At 38.9% G+C, this 16,387-nt stretch overlaps 1 protein-coding gene across 5 annotated transcripts in view; it reads right to left on the minus strand.

The window, feature by feature from the left end:
- UBAC2 (UBA domain containing 2) overlaps positions 1-16,387 on the minus strand; it is a 129,112-nt gene that overhangs the window by 92,539 nt on the left and 20,186 nt on the right. The gene's annotated exons all lie outside the window — the stretch shown is intronic.

Raw genomic sequence — 16,387 nt, forward strand, 5'->3', positions numbered from 1 at the left:
CAGTCATGAAAGCAATAAAATGCTGTTAATGCTGATAATTGCGCAAAGGAGATGGGTAGCCTGATGGGCTTCTAGGATGAATTCAGTGTTTTCCGAGTTTATACTATTTCCTTTTTATTGAGAATGTTAAGGACTACCTACAAGCAAATATTATTGAACAAGACACTTTTTTCTATTCCAGTTATCTCCATGATATCCTGGAGATGACAATGGCCAAGTGACTATAAAGAATAGCATGTCAAGAGACAAAGCCTCTTTCTGTAATGGATATTAGCACATGCCCTTTCAAATTCATCACTCACATAGACCCAAGTTTCAGAAATCTTTTTGGTTCTAGGTTCATCTTCTTCACAAGTGCATCCCATATAAATGGACATGCTGTATACCTAGCTGCCATTAGAAGACAAGAAGATGAAAAAAAATAACATTAACATTAAAAATTACTTGCTCTTCCTTTTTATTAACTGCTGATTTTTGAGGCTAAACACAGCATCAAACACAGCATCCAAACAATAGCCCTTTCCAGTGATGCAATCAGCTGGCTAGAGATGCTTATAAATAGCTGTTAGAGTCTTTCAGAAAACAAAAAGGCGATACTTTTCATTACAGTGGCCCAAGCAAAAGGGCCATTTATAGTAAGCCTCTTGATTTGTTTCTAAACCACATATAATTGCAAGGATGGAGGATGCCATTGTGTTGTGCATAGTAATTGTACTACAGAGAGACTCAGTATTTAGATCTCGCTTCCTCAAGTTCTTAAAGAGATGGCTATAGGTAGTGATAAGATACTATAATTAGCAATTTTTAAAAAGAGGTTGGAGAACACGAGCATCATGTCTCATTCACTACTGAAACTCTTCTGTAGTTGCACTTCTTACATTAATAAAATCAGGAATTGCAGTGGTGTTTCTGAGAGACTTATAGAGTTCAATATTGTAGTTTACAGACTGCAAACGTGGGATGCTTAACTCTGGCTGAATTTCTAGCATAGTTTAAAAATATTCATACGACATAGTAAGTTGTTTAGTTTGGATAATGGGAATGTCTTCATTTTATCCCCTTATACTATGCAGCTATTTAATCACAACTCAAGACTTTGCTAAAAGTAAATATGTTATCTAAACATTTGTGTCTTATTTTTTTCTATTTAAAATATAGGATACCTTACGATGGCATTCCACTTGTATTCCCTTTTTTTACTCTCTCAGCCATTGGAAAGAGCATTTTTGTAGCCTGTGCTGTATATAGAAGAGAAAAATGATTTGCCAAACCACCCAACATGATGTAAAATTTAAAAAGAAAAGTTTTAAACCAAGCATGGATTGTTCTTCTCCTTTGAAAAGTAGTTTTGGGTTGCTTTTTCATTGTTCATTGGATTTTAGATCACAAGAGGAAAGTCTATGTTACTTAAGGTAATTATTAGTTGTTTTTATCCCACTTTTATTATTGGTGGAAAATCTTATTTCATTAATAATATTGAAATTCAAAGGTTTTAGGTTAAAAAACAACAACAATCATTGTCCCAGGATGTTTGTTTACTTTGGAAATTGCACTTACCATTCTTTAATAAACATTTCTATTAGCAGACTTGGCACAACATACAGCTGGACTTATGCCAAGTGCTAACACAGCTTACATAGTTCCAGTCTGTGCAAGTTGTTTGCATGCTTAAAACATCATAATCTCTTACTGAAGGACCTGGAAGCAGTATTATGCACTAATTTGCACTGGGTAAAAATGTTAAAAAATCAGAGAGACATAGCTAATTCCATGCTTGATTAAAAGGAAAAGTTACCCAGACAAATCAGTGAACAAATCCAAGATGTTAAGGTAGTTGCGATGAAGAAGTTAGAATATTCCCTCTCAGGGGACCTTTACTTTGTCCACAGTTTTAAGTTTTATATTTTTAAACTTTTAAGACATCTATTTGCAACAATCATGTGCAGTTGGTTATTAGGTTTCATCTAAGGAGTCGGTAATTGATGCAACCCATGTAACTTGGTTAAACTAACTATGGCTTGTAGAATTAACACAGTTGGCTGGCTTTCCACAAATTAATCAGAAAAACTTGGTTTATGACTAAAAAAGTGATGGCAAACTTATTCACAAGTGTCAAAGATGACACAGCACGACATTTGGGTGACACACAACATTCACCAGCCCTTGACAACAACTATTCTTGAAAGCGTACCCTGTTCTTGCATATTTTGGGGGGCTGTGGAGGCTGCGTGGAAATGGGGTATATTCTCGTGCAGCCTCCAGATTGTGCTCTCATGTGACCTCTGGACCTCCAAAAATAGTGTGAGAGCAGAGCATGCTTTTGTATGGTTTTGGAGGCTGCAGATGCCACAGAAGAGTGTTCTCCAAAGCTACAAAGACCTTATGCCACCCAAAGTTGCCTTAGTAGGCCCCGGGGAGGGGGTTATCAACAGAAAGAGAATTCTGCCTGAAGGCAATATGATTGGACTATATATTTTTTAAATAAATTAATATGTAAAGAATTGTTTATCTTTTGTTCATGGGAGGGGGATGGTAACACCTCAGTAGAGTTAAGTTAGATATTTCCCCAATTTTTGATGTGCTGGACTGGCTAAAATGTGGATGATTAGTTTACGGATCACCATATTGGGTGAACCTAAGTCCTAAGCTATTGGCCAGTGTAGATTAAGTAACTTATGAAAAAGTGGAGTAGGCTGAGAACAATTTCTCAGTGTATTACTGCCAACATTACAGTAAGGGCAACACCCTGTGTATTTTACCACACTCAAGTATTGCAAGAATGTCTTATTCACATGCAAATAAAGTATTTCATATACACCTAGTAAGAAAACAAGTATGCCAACCAACATTTCTTCTATTTCTATTAAGTTTTGGTGGGGACAGGATGTTCCAGAACAAGATTATCAAGATAATTAATGCAGATTGGGACATAATACAAAATGCAGTGATACAATTATGATGTAATATCTCAAAATAGAGATTCAAATAGGCACATGGGGAAAGAATTAAAAAAAAGAGAAACAAGTAGGGGACAAAGAGATGAATGAATAGATTCCTTTCTAGGAATGTGACAAATACAGGAGCTAGTACAACATAATGGTTAACTGATTTAGATTGGAGACATCTGGGATCAAGTCTATAACAGAATATGGATCTTACTGAATGACATTTCAAACCCTTTCAGCCTTGCCTAATTCATAACACTTGATGAGATGAATTTAGCAGACTACTACCAGCCTAAGTATGCTTCCTGACATACAAATGCAATACAGAAATTATACATAAATATGAATAAAAGGGAGAGACAGTGGAAAGAGACCCTTGAAACTTGTCATCTTTCCTCCAGAATTCCAAAGCCTTTTTGAGGTGGCTTTTTTCAGCAAGTATAGATGGAATTCACAGGCAAATTCTAAAACCTTTCTAAGCTCACCTTGGGCAATTTTCCTCAAGTGGATACTCTCAAATATTTGGACCAACAATTAAAGGAAAGTCATGGTAAACTAGTGAGCCACATTCTAATATAAACTCCAGTCATTTCATGGTTCTCTGTATTGCTCTAGCCCAGAAAATGACCACAAATAAGCTGCTAGCTTGGAAATGTATTTGCTTACAATATCTGTTGAACCTGGTGCATTCTGTATGGCATTGGCATCTTGGCTAATAATTATGAAGGATAGATGTAACTACTATGAATTTCCTCAGGGAAGCCTCTGTCAAGAGTGTTTCAGTTATTAACTTTTTCATCCAGATAAACGCTTTAAAAACGATTGTTGCAAACACTTAAGTTTTGGATGTGCAAGATAAGGGATTATGAAGAGAATAAAGACACATAAACAATCACTGTCTAAAATCTGTTTTCATCTAACATTGTCATAGTTCACTGTGTTGTATCATCTGACTCACTACATTCTTTGAGCCTTCAAATGAAACTTTTCTATCTGAGTACAGTCATTAAAGAGCCAGTTTGGTCTAGTGCAGTGGTTCTCAACCTTTTTAATGCCGCGACCCCCCAACCGGTCGTAAGTCAAGGACTACTCAACTGATCGTAAGTCAAGGACTACTCAACTGGTGCAGCACCATTTGCAGAATGGGACTTTTGGCGGGCTCAGCAGGGCAGAGACAGCCTGGACAATTCCTATTGGCTTTTGAAAGCCAACAGAATTAGACTCTATTCAAGAGAGTCTATTCTATTGGCTTTCAAAAACCAATAGAATTAAAAGGAGAAGTACAGCTAAGGAAAAGGGGGAAAAAATGGCGGACTGCGTTGTTTGGCAACCCCTGTGAAATGGTCGTTCGACCCCAAATGGGGTCCCGACCCACAGGTTGAGAACCACTGGTCTAGTGGCTTAGGCATAAGGCTAAAACCAGGAGACTGTGAGTTCTAGTCCTACTTTAGACACAAAGCCAGATGTGTGATCTTCAGCCAGTCATTCGCTCACTCTCAGGCCTAAGAAAAAAGTAAGGGGTCAACCACTTCTAAATATCTTGCTAAGAAGACTGCAAAGACTAATCACCAGGAATCAATGCTGACTCAAAAGCACAGAAAAAATAATTAACTATCAGTATGAAAATCTTACAGTCAGATTACATGATGGGAAAGGTGCCAGGTGAATGACAAGCCTCAAGCAAAATGATCCAAGGTGTTCACAGGTGCTTGGCATCCACAGGTTCCCTAGGTTCAATCCTGACAAATCTTCAAACAGCAAGAAAGAAAACTTCAGAATGCTTCCAATACAGCAACACATCAGGCTACCTAGTCTATTGCTCTGAGTTAGTAAAAGGCACTACTTTTCATTGGAATTTTTTTGCACTGAGTGAATGAATATATTATCAGTCAAAATAATTGTGAGATGGCTTGTAGTATGCATGATTCATAAATTAGACACTTACTTAGCTTTTCTTCAGCAAAAGGGGGAGAGGCTATTTAGTCGTTGCTAAAAATGTTGTTGTGAATATAAATTAAATCATGAAGCTCAAATGGTGAGAAACAATAAGAGTAATCATGACAGACTAGGAGAAGGAATGTAGGGAGTTGGCAAGGTGTGGGGAATGTGGAGGAGGTGAGGAGGTGAGAAATAATGCCAAATCTGAAGTTGTGCATATTGTCTTGCCTTCAATAAGTTGGAAAATAAAAGTAAGAAAAACTAAAAAGAATTATGTTGGAGAAGATTGCTTTAGAGAAACCAATGTCAATTCCACTGTGCATAAGGAATGAGGACTTGCATTTTAATAGACAATTATTATTTCTTCGTATTTTAATTAAAAACCTACATCACTATGCAGTTCACACTACGGACAACTGAAAAAACCAAAATTATCTAATGCAGACTCCTCAGCCATGTTATCCCAAAATCTGGGAGAACAGGTCTTTCATTATTTCCCAAATTCCTTTGTGAACCTCTGGGTGGATATCCTTCCAAAGGGCAGGTACTGAATTCCTGGGTACCATTAGATGCCATTATTTGATACATGGGATTCAAAAAATATCTACCCTGCATGATTTTACTGGATGAGCAGAAGCAGACTGAGATAAAAGGGTCCCTCAGACAGCCAAGACTGATGCCATGAAGGGCTTTATGGGGGAGAACCAGCACCTTGAATCGCACCTGGAAATTTAACTGATGACCAGGATGCACCACAGCTTCCTTCAAGGCCAAGACAACTGTCTACTCTTTGAAGGAAGTTGATTCCACCTTCAGGAGAAACCCAGATCTAACAAGTAGGTGGCCAAGCTCACAGACTGGAGGACCTGGCCAAAGAGTATTTGTCGCAGTGGCCTTGTAGCCACTGTAGCCCATCCGTTACCACAGAGATCACATCACTTTAAATGGGGCCACTGGGCAGCTCCAGCATATGCAATAAAAGCGGAGAAATAGGACTTCTGGTTTTGCATCGCAGCAGTACGGACACAGGAAGGCAGGGCTCTGACTTCCACACCCGATTTTGCCCTGCTGGGGACCCTGAAAAGGGCCTAAAGTTGCCCCGAAAAGGCAATGAAGAAGGAGGGGTGCCTTGTTGGTCACAGAGAATTGGCAGTCTTTCTGTTTGATCCAAGGAAAGCCCTCTAAACCAGCAGGGGAAAGACCAGCCACACCTCTGCGGCTGGCCATTAGCTGCTGACAACTGAGGAACAAAAGCTTCAATTAACACATCATAAACAGCATGTTTGGAACTGGGTGAGAATATTGATCCTTTCTTTACTATTTTACAACTGAATTTCTTGGGAAAGGCTCACAAGAAGCTAAAAGCCTCTGGATGTGAACGGAAGCGGTCTTTTAAATTTTTTATGAGGGACAGAAATACACAATACTGAAGTGAAAGTAACATAAAGCTACAGTTTTGATAAATTTGGGAACTGAGATAATTGTTGATTTTCTCTTTGGAAAAAAATCATTGAGGTGAAATATAAGAAATATAAAAAAATCAACCCTATGTTTTAAGAGTGCAAAATGGACTTTGAATGACATCTAGTGGTGGATTTGAGTACAGCTCTATAACTAGTTCCTTGGCAACTTTCAGCTTAAGGGAGAATGCTGGCAATAAAGGAAAATATTTTGGCATATTTATTATCTTGATCTTGGACTATAAATACCTACTGAGCTTGGACTTTTAATCTCAAGAGCTAGTGGGAGGAAAATAAAAAATGACTTTTGAATACTCTGGCTGCAGGGAGGTTGAACATTTTGAACACTTGGAACATTGTGGATTGCAACCTTGCCTGACTGATAATTTTCAAGATATTTGAGACAAAGGATTACTATAAAATACAGCCATTAGGACAGGATTATAAAGGCTACATATAAATACCAGAAAACTAGAGGAAACTTGTTCCACTCTTACTGAGACTGGGTGATACTAGACAATTTCTAGGAATGATGCCTCAAGAAAAAACACATACCTTTCAGAAGGAATTAGCTACAGCTAATTCATCAAGAGATGGGAGTACCAGACCATCTCATTTGTCTCCTGAGAAACCTATATGCGGGTCAAGAAGCAACAGTGAGAACCGAACACGGAACCACTGATTGGTTCAAAATTGGAAAAGGAGTCCGGCAAGGCTGTATACTGTCGCCCTGCCTATTTAACTTATATGCAGAGCACATCATGAGAAAGGCAGGGCTAGATGAATCAAAAGTTGGAATTAAGATTGCCGGGAGAAATATCAACAACCTAAGATATGCAGATGATACCACTCTAATGGCAGAAAGTGAAGAGGAACTAAAGAGCCTCTTGATGCGGGTGAAGAAGGAGAGTGCAAAAGTTGGCTTGAAACTCAACATTAAGAAAACCAAAATCATGGCATCCGGCCCTCTCAATTCCTGGCAAATAGATGGGGAAGAAATGGAGGTAGTGACAGATTTTATTTTTCTGGGCTCAAAGATCACCTCAGATGGGGACTGCAGCCAAGAAATTAAAAGACGCCTGCTCCTGGGGAGGAAAGCTATGGCAAATCTAGACAGCATTCTAAAAAGCAGAGACATCACCCTGCCAACAAAAGTGCGTATAGTCCAGGCCATGGTTTTCCCAGTTGCAATGTATGGCTGTGAAAGTTGGACCATAAGAAAGGCTGAGCGCAAAAGAATTGAGGCCTTTGAACTATGGTGCTGGAGAAGACTCCTGCGAGTCCCTTGGACTGCAAGGCGTTCAAACCGGTCAGTCCTAGAAGAGATCAACCCCGACTGCTCTTTAGAAGGCCAGATCCTGAAGTTGAAACTCAAATACTTTGGCCACCTAATGAGAAGGAAGGACTCACTGGAGAAGGGCCTAATGCTGGGAAAGATTGAGGGCAATAGAAGAAGGGGACGACAGAGAATGAGATGGCTGGATGGAGTCACTGAAGCAGTAGGTGTGAACTTAAATGGACTCCAGAAGATGGTAGAGGACAGGAAGACCTGGAGGAACATTGTCCATGGGGTCGCGACGGGTCGGACACGACTTCTCAATTAACAACAACAATTCATCAAACAATTGTTGAACACAAAGACGACATAAAAAGAAACCAAAATGAGACTAAAAATAATCTAGATGATATAAATGACCAAATCTCCAAATTGAAGCTACAACTGGAAAATTCCCAGGCAACAACTACAAAGTATGAACAAATAAACGAGAAATCAGAGGACGAAGCAGAAGAAATGGACCTAGAGACAGAGAGATAGGAGAAGGGAAATATGGACTGCCATACACAAATAAAACCCTGCAAAACCTACCTATAACAATGAAAATACAAAAGACCCGTTACTCCTTTCTCCAAAATACACCTGATGACAAGGAAGAACTCCATGGATGGACAGAGTTCCCCCCTAAACATATTCTAGCTAAATTGTCTTCCTCATGCCAAGCAGCTTTTACAAAAATAGAAAGAAAATTCTTGGGCGATTTAATTGCTTTGGCAAAGAAAGAAAGCGAGAGTTAGATTTAAAAATCAGAGGATTTGATCTATCAGAGGGGGTACTACCTGCTTAATATATCTGTTTGAATATGATTAAAAGAACGGATGACACTTAGATATAACTAGATTTTTATAATGGAAGACATGATTTAGAATTAAAATAGCATTTTTCTTCTTTTTATATGGGAAATTTGAAAATAAGAAGAGGATAGGCATGAAAAAATTTTTTAGCTATATAAATGTAATTAATATTGAGAAAATCATAACTGACAAAGATACTTTAAATATTGATGGGAAATCAAACTTTAATAAGAGCATAAAATAGGATATTGACTTATGAATTGTTATTATTGTTATTTGTATAATATTAGTAAAATATGATGAAGATGTCTATATCTAATTTTGTATACATCAATAGTACCAAGAATTGTAATTGTCTAATGAGGGGAAAATGGAAAAAATATGAGGGAAAAAGGAAGATAAATAAAAAAATATTGGATTGTGCAGTACTGAATAATTTATATTGAAGAAGTTAATGCTAAATATGTGAACCCAGACAACATATTGTTTATTAAGCTATAAAGATTGAAATTTTTTAAAAAATAATAAAACTTATTTTAAAAAGCTGAGAAATGAACCATTTTGCCATTTTTATTGCCACATTGTGATTTTTATATAGTTCTTGTGCTTAGTCTGCTTGCCACAAAGTTCTTCAAAAATAGGTCCTAAATCATCTTAACAAATGATGCTCTAATTATTTGCCTCTGCGGCTGGGTAACTGTAATCTCATGTATGCAGTGCCTTTTAACTGTCTCCTTGTAATGGCGCTACCTGCCAGGTTTCCCTTGGATGAACCTTCCCACAATTCAAATTTGCACATCGATAAAAAGAATTTGACATTAGGCCTGAAGCTACTTCAGTTGCCTTCTGATAGTTACGACTGCAAGCAGGAGAAAACAGATGAGATTTGCTGTCCTAAATTGCCTATATATAGATGTGTCATCTGAAAGTAGAGTGCTAATTGGAATTCTTGTGATATTATAACATTTCCTTTCCTTCTAAAAATAGTATTAACTGGAGGTCTGGTATTTTGGGTCCTTGAATTAACAGTTTTCAATCCAAATGACAAGTCATAGTTCTTTTGGACTATAGATTAAATGGTAGAATAAGGTTGTTTCTGCAAAAACAGGACTGATGAAGAGCTAAGTCTGGACCTCTATTTTTGTCAGGCTTCAAAATCCAAGAAAGAGACATTGAAATTCTCTAAGCACTTTCCTTTATTGTTCCTCACCTATAGACAGAATCTTTGCCAAACTAAAGCAGACTATTTGCACCATAAAACATATTCTGGAAACTATTATGGAGGAGCTGTCTTTCCCCTCTTCCTCCCACACAAAAGTTCTAAAGTGACTTTTCTTGCTCCTTTGGAATGCACTTGTCCCTCCTGGGAAGCCAGACAACATTCCATCACAATTTCCCCAAATACATTATCATATTTATATATTTGGAGGAGAAGACTGAAGAGCCACTGAGTGTCAAGAAATGACTGAGGAAGTTCTGACCCTTGCAAGTTATGCATTTAATTCAAGGTCAAAATCAAAGATAATGTCAACATGATCTCAGTAAATATACTGTACAAGGACTGTGAGCCCAAAGCCAATACTTTCCAAGGACTACAGTATTAGAAAATACAAGGGGAAGGTTAAATTGAGATGGGGCTATTGCTCATGGTGAATTACAGTGGTTCTGTGTGGTCAGTTATTGGCTATAAACATAAAATCCAGTGATCAATTGATTCCATCAAGATGACAGAGAGGCTGAGTGGATATAACATATCTACATGAAGTTTTTGTGGATTGGCTAGTAATGCCAACATCGAATTGCCAAGTTTCACACCTGGACATAGCTATAAATCATAGATCTCCAGGCACTTGGCCCTTAATTCAATTCTTAGCAAGTCTCAACAGAAGATTCATGAAGAAAAAGAAGAGCCTGAGGAATCTCAACAAACAAATGAAGGCCTAGAAAGCCTTCATTTAGCATGCAGAGAGAGTTGTGACGGAGTCTAAGAATTTCAGCTATAGATTCTGATTAACAAGTCTCTAAAACAGTGGTTCTCAACCTGTGGGTCGGGACCCCATTTGGGGTCAAATGACCATTTCACGGGGGTCGCCAAACCACGCTGTCCGCCATTTTTTTCCCTTTTCCCTAGCTGTCCTACTCCCTCTTATTGGTGGCCACACCCACTTGGGGGTCACCACAACATGGGGAACTGTATTATGGGGTCACAGCATTAGAAAGGTTGAGAACCACTGCTCTAAAATGAAGGCACTGGCGCAAAAGGATTAAAAGGCTAAATGGAACTAAAACAAGTGCCAGCAGGGAAAGACACTTTTGGAGTAAAGGACTACTGCCGTTGCTGCTCTCTAGATGATCTATATGATGCATAAAATAAATGCAAGCGTGCTGTGTAGAGGATGAAGACTCTGGAATAAATTTACCTTTTGAAAGTAAGCCAGTGCTGGAAACAATCTTTTATGGCTTACTAGGATGACTATCTGAACCCTTGCCTTTTAGTGGAGGGAAATCTTTTGGATCCGGTTGATACGGTGCCTAGCTCTTTCCTTGTGCTCTTTGGTGATTGGCTGTGTACTTGCTTAGATATTTGCATGAGCGTCTAAAGGATCCAATGTTTTGCTAAAATAATAAAAAGAGCATTGTGGTGTTGCACAGCAATCTCCTCCCCTTTTATATGTGTATGCAGTGTCACAATGAAAGAAAAGCATAGCAAGCTCCTTCTTTATCACCCACACTCACTCTTCTGCAATGAAACCTGGATAATGGACTTTGGTGTTCTAATAAAAAACAAGTTGGATCTAGCTTGCTTAAAATCTGCACAATTAAAAGTACCATTATTTATTGTCTCTGGTCTTCGGACTATTTAAATGTTTGAGAAATATTATTCCCTGCTACAAATATGTCTCAGATTGGGCAAAAGCCCAAAAAAGGAAGATGGAATAAGATAATTTATAACAAATGTTCATTTTTATGAGATAGAGTAAACAGTTTGGAAATGTTACTTTAGAGTTCCAGGCAGGCATCGCAACAGCACTGTAAAAAAAAGGGGGAAATAAAAATACTTCTCTTTGGGGAAGAGAAAGAATACAGGTAGTCCTTGAGTTAACAACAGTTCATTTAATGATCATTCAAAGTTACAACAGCACTGAAAAAAGTGACTTATGACCATTTTTCACACTTAAGACCGTTGCAGCATTCCCATGGTCACATGATCAAAATTCAGATGCCTAGCAACTAACTCATATTTATGACAGTTGCACTGTCCCGGGATCATGTGATCACCTTTTATGACCTTATTACAAGCAAAGTCAATGGGAAAGCCAGATTTGTTTAACAGCCGTGTTACTAACTTAACAATTGCAATGATTGACTTAACAATTGTGGCATGAAAAGTCGTAAAATGGGGCAAAATTCACTTAACAAATGTTTCACTTATTAACAAAGATTTGGGGCTCAATTGTGGTTGTAAGTCGAGGACTACCTGTATTGGTTTTAGTGGCCAACAGTCCTCTCCTATGATCAGAGCAGCATTTATAATCAGAATCACCATTAATTATCCCATTATAATATAGGTAGTCCTCGACTTACAATCATAACTGATCCCAACATTTCAGTTGCTAAGCAAGACATTTTTTAAGTGAACTTTGCCCCATTTTATAACCTTGTTAGTAACAAGATTAAGTGATTCTGGCTTCCTCATTGACTTTGCTTATCAAAAGATTGCAAAAGGTGATCAAATGACCCCGGGACACTGTAACCTTTATAAATATGTGTCAGGTGCCAAGTGTCTGAATTTTGATCACGTGAACATGGAGATGCTACAATGGTCAAGTGTGAAAATGGTCATAAGTCACGTTTTTCAGTGCCATTATAACTTTGAATGATCACCACATGAACTGTTGTAAGTTGAGGACTACCTGTATGAGGAAAAATCATGGAGGCTCAGAGACTCTGCATGGTTTATCCTTTTCCACCATCTTTATCATTCTGACAGGCTATGTGCCAATATTTGGTAAATTAAATGAATCAATTGGCCTGTTGTAGCAACTAGCTTATTTTTTTAGAATAGCTACTGAGTTCATCTTTCCTATTTCAAAATCTAAAAATTCTATCCAATTTATTCCATAGAAATACTTCTGATCATCCCTTCTGCTTGAAATCTAATTTCCCACAAAGAGACCTATTGCCATTGCAATTTCCATTATACTCTATCTTCTCTAAGGAAAGGAATTTCCATAGTCCATGCAAGTCTGGTGAAACACAAACATTACATTTTGGGAAATGGAGTTCTAATTCTCTGAATTGCAATTTAGATCTGAACATGGAATCAGATTGGATTATTTCTGGTTGGCCATTTTTGAAAAATTTCCAGATCGGGACCTGATATAGATTCCCTGTTCTCACTTGTTCGCAATAAATTGATCTTTTTTTTAATTCTAAAAAGATTAGTAATGGAAAACTACTGGCCATTTTGAATATATGCTAGCCTAATTACCATCTTTGGGATATTTCAATATTTGATGAACAGTGCTGAGTAATTGACAAATGTGCTGGATCAAATCATGAGTCACCTTATACCTGTTGTAAAAGCCTTGGGCTTGCTGCCAAGTTTGTTTCTGTAGCTGTCCAGTACTCTGGAAAGCACCTTCAGAAGACTTTGGCTGGTTTTATAAATCATTCCTTCCGCCACGATTTTAAATGAAACACTACGCTATGGAGTACATTCCACAAAAAACATGTTGATCATTTTCAATATTGCTAGTTTAATTTTTACTTTATCTTTCATTGTAATCTGCTGAGACATCAGCAGTATAATAACTTTAATAAATGATTATATCTATTATATTAATTTGTCTGCCTACTAGAGATTATGGTTGTTTGGGCACTCTCAAACCAAAAACCAGAGGAGTGCTGATCTGGTTTATTGCCCTCTAATTCTCCCCAGCCTAGGGGTAGTTGCTGGGGCTGAAAATTATACAGCTGTCGATTGTCTGGTTCTGCTTCAGGATTTGCTGAAGGCTGGAGAATTTATAGCTACTAAAAATACTGGTAATAATCCATGAAACTTTTGTTTTTTATTTTACATAAAATGTTTATTATATTTTATATACATACACTATCTATTACATGTTTTATTCTATTATTCTATCAAATGGGAATACAGAGAGATGAATATATTTAATCATGCAAAGTCGATGAATGTTTCTTAATGCAAAGCTCAGGTGAAATGAGTCAGTTAAAACATGTAGGTTCCTAAATCGTTTTTCTTTTGTTTCATCAAAAAAGCACAACTGAAAGATACAAGAAGAATGTTAAATAGGTTAATAAGCCCAAATAAACCCCTCAAATGTAGTTATAATTGTTGTGTCCTGAGCCTGCAAAGGCAGGCTCGGGACATTGCAACGGTCCCGGGCAGTTGCAAGCTGCCCGGGACCAGACTGGCTGGCGCCGGCTTCATGCACACGCACGAGACACGGAGCGCGTCGAATGTTGCCATTTGGTCCGGGAAGCGTTCTTAAGAGCGGCAGAGAGGCCTGCGTGTCTCAGAGCTGAAACGGAGCTGAAGAAACAACAATAAAGGCTTATTGACACTACGAGATGCTCTGTGATTTATTGCCATTAAGCTGAGGACTCAACACTGGCGACGAAGGTGGGATGCCTTACAATCAATTAAAAGAATTGTAAGCTTACCCAGGAGTCCGGAGAACAGCTAGGAAGACGGCGTTAAATTCAGCACTTCACTGCCTGTCAATACAGTGTTGTTGGAGGTAAGCTGGCTGATAGACCCTTTCCTTACAAAAGAGAAAATGGCAAAGATAGGAAGGCTCTCTGAATTTGATGTCACGCACCCACAAAAATGGGAGTCTTATGTGGCCAGAGTAGAAAACTACTTGAAAGTAAACCAAGTAAGAGAAGATGGCTTAAAGGCCGCTACTTTGCTCTGTGTTTGTGGTCAAGATGCATTTGAAATTGCTGAAAATTTGGCAGCCCCTGCGCCTCTTGAATCTGTTACCTACACAGATTTTAAAAAATTACTAAAAGAACATTTTCAGCCCAAGTTGTCTGTTATTGCATGGCGACATACTTTTGAACAGAGGGATCAACGAGCTGGTGAATCAGCTAAAGAATACATTGCAGCTTTGAGAAGAGCAGCTAAGCCTTGTGAGTTTAAAGACTTAGAAGAAAGGCTGAGAGACAGATTTGTATGTGGGCTTAGAAACAGAGACTTGCAGCAGAGACTTTTTGCAAAGGAAGACATATAGTTCCAAGATGCCTTGAGAGAGGTTACTGCAGAAGAGGCAGTAGGTGGGGCAATCAAGAATATGAGGTCTATCAGAAATACTCCAGAAGCTGTTTCCGTGCACCATGAGGGAGTCCAGGAGAGCTCGGAAGAGGATCCTGAAGAAGAGGTGGATCATCTCTACCCAGCCAAAGAAAGGAAGCAGAAGGAAGGCAAAGAAAAGTCTTCAGCTGTACCCAAGTGCTTCGGGTGTGGAGGTCGCCACAAGAGGACCGACTGCAGGTTCCGTTCTGCAATCTGTAGAGCATGTGGGAAGCAAGGCCACATAGCAGCTGTGTGTCTGGGCCGTCAGAAGGTACAACCCCGAGAAGAATTGCGCCTGAAAGGTACCAGGGTCCCCAGTCAAAACAGGGTGGGTTTCTGTGCTTCACGAAGAAGCATTTATAGGACAGGCACACACAAGCCACTCAAAAAGAAACTGTCACTTAAAGTGAAGTTGCAAGGAGTTCCATTGGTCATGGAACTAGACACTGGGTCTGCACTTTCAATTATTTCCATTCACACATTCAGAAAGATTTGCTCTAGCAGTGGGTTCCAGGCCAAGCTTAGGCCATCCAATATAGTTCTAACAGACTTTCAAAACTCCAAAGTGTGTGTTAAGGGGGAGGCCACCCTTAACGTACAATATAAGGATTTTGAAGGTCCATTAGATGTATTGATAGTTGGGGGTGAGCGCACGAGTCTCATAGGACTTGATTGGTTTGAGCCTTGGGAATACAAGTTACAGGGCTCAATAGCTTGCAAACAGTAGGTCTACAAGAAGTCTGCAAAGAATTTGCAGATGTCTTCAGCCCACAGCTGGGTACATACAAAAGGCCTCCAGTTTCCTTAAAATTGAACCCCACTGTCACTCCTATCAGAGTAAAAGCAAGGAGAGTACCTTTTGCTTTAAAAGGAAAAATTGATGCAGAATTGGACAAATTGATTCAGCAAGGAGTCTTAGAACCTGTTGACTCCAGTCCTTGGGAAACTCCCATAGTCACGCCTCTTAAGGCTAATGGGGACATTCGCATTTGTGCAGATTACAAATGCACCCTAAATAAGGCATTGCAACAACATGCCTATCCTGTACCTGTAGTCAGCCATATTCTGGCTTCCCTCAAGGGGGGGCGTGTTTTTGCAAAGCTAGATTTAGCACAGGCTTATCAACAGTTACCTGTTGATGAAGCTGCTGCTGTAGCACAAACCATTGTAACACACAGGGGGGCATTCAAAGTCAAAAGACTACAATTTGGAGTAAATGTGGCTCCTGGAATTTTCCAAAGCGTAATGGAAAATACCTTGAGGGGTATACCAGGGGTTTGCCCCTATTTTGATGATGTCTTAATAGCTGGAGACTCCACTCAAAATTTAGCTGAGAGATTGAGGGCTGTCCTGCTGCGGTTCCGGAAAACAGGCCTCAAGCTAAAAAAAGACAAGTGTAAAATTGGGGTACCTTCTACAGATTTCCTGGGATTCAAAATAGATGCCAATGGGATTCATCCTGCTGAGTCCAAATTAAAAGCTATCATGCAAGCTCCTAGGCCTAAGTCCAAAGCTGAACTACAAGCTTTTCTGGGCCTCTTGAATTTCTATAATGCATTCATTCCTAACAAAGCTAATGTAGCTGAACCACT

Source organism: Crotalus tigris, unplaced genomic scaffold (genome assembly GCF_016545835.1).
Source record: "Crotalus tigris isolate CLP2741 ecotype Arizona unplaced genomic scaffold, ASM1654583v1 scf7180000017685.4511686, whole genome shotgun sequence".
NCBI classification, from domain to species: domain Eukaryota; kingdom Metazoa; phylum Chordata; class Lepidosauria; order Squamata; family Viperidae; genus Crotalus; species Crotalus tigris.